Here is a 5,483-nt window from a genome sequence, read left to right as displayed (position 1 = left end):
TTTTTGTTGCAAATTTGTTTAATCAATTAAATTTTTAATTGAATGTTTTTTTTGAAACTCTATTAAGACTTTAATTGGAGAAATTTTCGTGGATTTTTTCTATGTAGATAGTGGTACCGGATGAACTTCCCGATTCAGTTCACCTCCGACCGGCTTTCGGTAAACTGATCGGGTTAGTTATGTCGTCTTCGACAAATCGTGTCATTTTATCCGACAATAAAACTAGACTTGCTCGTATTGTGAACCCCATGTCATGGCGATATTCGCGATCATATTGGTATCGACAATAGGTGGCAACATGACATAATTTTTTGCTTTCGTATGGTAGGATCCGATTTGTAGCGATCTGGCCACCCTGTCCAGAAGCTTTCTTGTCTGACAGTTTGCAGAAATTGTTTCACTTTCTGACAAAACGCCGTTAAGTGAACCCATAAGTAGATTCAGCTATATATTTGAGTGAAGAGTAGTTCAGACAAACAGTGAATTAATTATAGCCAGCTACCGTTTGTACGAATATCCTTGCTTTAGAGCATTTTGTTGCATAGGGTGTACTCACCCGAAGGAGAATCGAAGGAGAATCCTAAACGCTATGAAACGCTAAGGCCCTGTAAGGCAATTTATCTAGAACTATATGTGGATACCACCAGATTTCTATTCGGCCACGCTTACTCATCTTGAAATTTTGAGCCGCAGAGGTGGAACCACGAGGCATAGCCTTATCTCCCATAATTTAAGAATCACACATTTTTGTAAACAACATCTTGGGCAACATTCATCGAACGTGGCGGGAAATTTGAAGGTGTTCGGATCCCCCCTCCGCCTTGGAGTCACCACCTTACAAACAACATGTGTCATCAAACGGTACACAACGTAATACCGTAGGAATATTTCTGATTACTCTGGATTCCGTGGTAACTTGTATTGAGTTTACACTAAAGGCTACTGCAAGACGTGAATTGCAGAGCAACAATCAAATAACCACCTCACAAAAACATTCTCGCCATCAACCATTCACCACATCAGCGACGCTATTCTTTTCACCATAGACCAATTAAAATAGAGACATATCTTGACAATAGAATTTATATGCTTTTACAATATTTGGTGTTTCATCAAGAAAACAAATTAAAGCCGAATTAAAAAATCATTCAATTGCAGACGAAAAAGGGCCCTCTACGGTGTGCAGACAAACTACAGCGCTGTGAATTCACTTGAGATGTCTATACCTTCCTTGGTCTATGTTTTCACCACCAGTCAACTGTATACCACTAATAATTTCATCAGCGATGTTTTAATTTTAATCATCCAGGATAAGTACATACGGGACTGACTGATTGCCAAAACCTGCATGTATCAGCACGACCGTCAAAAGTGTCGGCCGTGCAAAGTATGTGTATGTGGAGGTGACTAATATGTTTAATCACATTCTAAAATACCGAATCTAAATGGTCCCATTATCTACATATATATTTGCATTCATATTTTACCGTGGTTGTATCTAAGTATACTACATTTTCTTAAATCTGACTTTTAAGTGATTTCTTTGATGAGGGCAGACACGTATGATTTTAGGAAATTTCTAAACAAGTGGTAACAGCCCAATAAGATCGATCGATTTTAAGTAGGGTAAATTTTGTTCTTCTTTCTCTTACTTTTGCAAGTGACTTAACAAGACACAACCTGAATTCTAAGAGTGTCTAATTCATTCATTCATTCATTTTCAATATCATTACGTATTTGTCTTGTCAACCCATATACCGAATAGGATAACTTTGACTCTTTTTATATGATTTTAACATAGACGTAATCAGTTTTACTTACTTACCTAAGGCGTCTATGTTCTTATACCTGGTAGTCTTTAATACAATTCATCTATTTTTCTAAGGATTTCATAAATATTAAACAGATTTGGTGAAGAACTTTAAGTTGTATTCATTTGAAACACCCTATGCAATTACTTTGAATATAATCACATGAATCTGTAAATAATTTGAAGTCATATTTACGTATACACTAGTATTATCTCTTTATTTACATAATAACCGACGGAAAGCCGGTATAAGTCTCAACATAATTAGTCAATTCATATGTCATTGTTTTCAAGATGATTAAGATGATTATCGAATTTTTAAAGACACTTTTATATAAACACTAAACAGATTTATTAAAAAACTTTAAGTTGTCAATATTGAAGCATCACCTGAAGCCATTTTGTATACAATCAGAACAAACAGAAAAAAAGAATACGCTTTTAGGCTATTTTACAAATCTGTTAATAAGTCATATTTACACCTACGCAACACTAGTGCCATCTTTTTTTATTTACATATAAATTATCATTATTTAAGTCAAGCAACCAATAAAATAACGAATACCAACTTAACAAATACCAGAACCGACTGGGAGTACTTTCGACATTTAATTACCACGTCTATCAAACATTCGCCAATGTACAATACATATGATATTGAAGAAGAAGTCGATGCTTTTACAAAGATGATACAACGAGCGGCTTGGGAGAGTACGCCAGAACCAAGTATTCAAACAATTACTCCTCAGTATCCCCAATACATAGTAAATCAATTAAATTTTAAAAGAAAGATAAGGAACAAATGGCAACAAACTCGATCACCTAAGGATAAAAGAGTGTTAAACAATGCTACGAGAAAACTTAGCAGATTAATAAAACAATATAATGACAGAACATCCCACAAGTATGTTTCCAATCTAAGTCCCAACAAAAACTCCGACTATTCTCTCTGGAAGGCAGCAAAATTAGAAAATAAACCAATTGTACAGAACGTCGCAATATTAAAAGGCAACGGAAAATGGCCAAAAGCAGTATCGAAAAGGTGAACTAATTTGTGAATAATCTTCACTTGACCTTTTCACATTCTTCCTACCCAACAAGCAATATAGGACAAAATCTTTAACATCAAATAGATAACTATGCAATTAGCGAACAGCCGCTTGATTAAATGATAATTAAAGAAGTTTATGATGCAGTGAATCAAATCAAGGTCAAAAAATCTGGCGGTTTTGATAAAATTAAGGGTGCTATGTTAAGAAATTTACCATACCATGGATTTATGCGTTTAACCACAATAATGAACGCTGTCTTAAAAACTAAATATATTCCAAATTGCTGGAAAGTTGCTGATGTTGTATGATACAAAAACCGGGGATAACACCACACGATCCCAATTCATATAGACCCATTTCTCTACTTCCAGTAATTGGTAAACTATTCGATAAACTCTTCTGCAGTAGACTGGAATCATTTATTGTCTAAAGAAAACAATGGACAAAAAACTGGGGTCTAAAGCTCAACAGTAGCAAATCTGTTCATGGCGAAAATTGCCTCAAGATACAAACCCCTAAAAATAGGCAATGAAGAAGAGCCTTTCTCAAACTCAGCAAAATATCTTGGTTTTACACTGGATTCTAAATTAAATTGGAAAATTCATATTGATAAAAAGTGCGAAGAACTAAATATTAAATACCACAAATTAAGCTGGATAATCGGAAAAAATTCAGTCCTGTCCACAGATAATAAACTCTTAATATAGAAGCAAGCATAAAAACAAATATGGTTATATGGCATTAAACTATGGGGATGTGCCGCAAACAGTTCTATCTGGAAAATACAAAGGTTTCGAAACAAAGTTATAAGAAGTGCAGTAAACGCTCCATAGTATGTCCGAAATAGTGACCTCCACCGAGACTTAAAAATGACTACGATCAAAGAGGAAATCTCTAGAATTGCAGAAAAACATTCTTATCCGCCTACAGAACCATACTAAACTCGAAGCCCGTAATTTACTTCAAACTTCCAATTTAATTTAATTTCTATAAGTCTATTGATTGTTAATAAATAAACTACTGCTTAGTCACTTCTTCATAATAGAGACTAGTTGTAGTATAAGTTAAGCTTAAATAAATAAAGCCAATATAAATCCAATATAACTTCATATGTCAATTGACTTCATAAGTATTAGTCCGTAAGATGATTTTCGGATTATTCTAAATAAACTTTTCATAAACCTAAAACAGTTTTACGAGTATTAAAGAACCTTAAGTTTTGTTTGGTTGAATCAGAACCAATTGAAAAAATACAACACACTTTTAGGCTCTGTCATAAATCTGCAAATTATATAATTCCATACTACTGCCGGTATAAACTAATGTTAGTTACTCGAAGAGTGAGCCACCATTTATAAAGATATTAAACCCTAAGGAGTCTGAATTGATTTCTTTAGTGACTTTTCGTTTGCTTTGGTATTTGTAGCCTATATAGAAAAAGAATCTTAAGCTTATTTCAGCTTTATGTCAAATCTAATTTGGGTCAAATTTGAACCATTGTGACATATAGCATACTTTAAGGATCGTATTGAAATAAACTTTACAGAAATCCATTTCGCCTTACGATGTTCAGATAAAATCCTTTTCTATTCCAATATTAGATTACCGCAATACAACCCACTTGTTTTATCGAATTAAGCTGGGAGCCACCGTGGTGCAATGGTTAGCATGCCCTCCTTGCATACACAAGGTCGTGGGTTCGATTCCTGCTACGACCGAACACCAAAAATTTTTCAGCGGTGGATTATCCCACCTCAGTAATGCTGGTGACATTTCTGAGGGTTTCAAAGCTTCTCTAAGTGGTTTCACTGGAATGTGGAACGCCGTTCGGACCCGGCTATAAAAAGGAGGTCCCTTGTCATTGAGCTTAACATGGAATCGGACTGAATAGTCTAAGTGATCCTGATACATCGGGCTGCCACATAACCTAACCATAACCTAACATGGAATCGGGCAGCACTCAGTGATAAGAGAGAAGTTCACCACTGTGGTATCACAATGGACTGAATAGTCTAAGTGAGTCTGATACATCGGGCTGCCACATAACCTAACCTAACCTATCGAATTAAGCTGAATCGTGTCTCACTCTACGGTAGTAAGGAAAAGTACACTATTGTGAATTACTAATATAAGAAACCCCAATTGTTCGTATGATAAACATTTTATTGGATCAATATTATGCATTTATTATAACTTCAATAAGACTTCTTCCAATCAATTATCGTATACATTTCTATTTGGTTTAATTCCTGGGAATTATCAAGATCAACTATGCTAGGGTGAATTTATTTATTTCTAATATTATAAAATAAATGTGTTCTGAATGGATTATTTTGATATGAATATGGCTATGTTCATGATTTATGTGAAAGCTGAGCGCGATGTAATGTAGAGCGGAATGTAAACAAAGTCATGGTATTATTGGGGGCCCTCATTAAGTCATGGGGGTGTCCAAGGAAGTTTGCTCGGAGAGCAACTCATAGGATGGGATAAATAGGGGATTCTCTGCCATCTGAATCCTCGCAAAACATTTCAATAGTCATGAAATAAGGTCAAACGAATAAGGCGTAGTAAATATAACCAGTGGTAAGATTTCATTTTGTTTTTTTTTTTTATTGTAT

At 34.8% G+C, this 5,483-nt stretch overlaps 1 long non-coding RNA gene across 1 annotated transcript; it reads left to right on the top strand.

The window, feature by feature from the left end:
* The first annotated feature begins 390 nt into the window (after window positions 1-390).
* LOC142221534 (uncharacterized) lies at window positions 391-3,966 on the top strand. Its single transcript, XR_012718098.1, has 2 exons — window positions 391-911; window positions 1,159-3,966. It is a non-coding gene; the product is annotated as an uncharacterized LOC142221534 (long non-coding RNA).
* Window positions 3,967-5,483: the final 1,517 nt, after the last annotated feature.

The sequence above is a fragment of the Haematobia irritans genome, chromosome 1 (assembly GCF_050003625.1).
Source record: "Haematobia irritans isolate KBUSLIRL chromosome 1, ASM5000362v1, whole genome shotgun sequence".
Classification (NCBI taxonomy): domain Eukaryota; kingdom Metazoa; phylum Arthropoda; class Insecta; order Diptera; family Muscidae; genus Haematobia; species Haematobia irritans.
The sequence above is the reverse complement of the archived record's forward strand: the minus strand, read 5'-3'. Positions and strand labels throughout refer to the sequence as shown.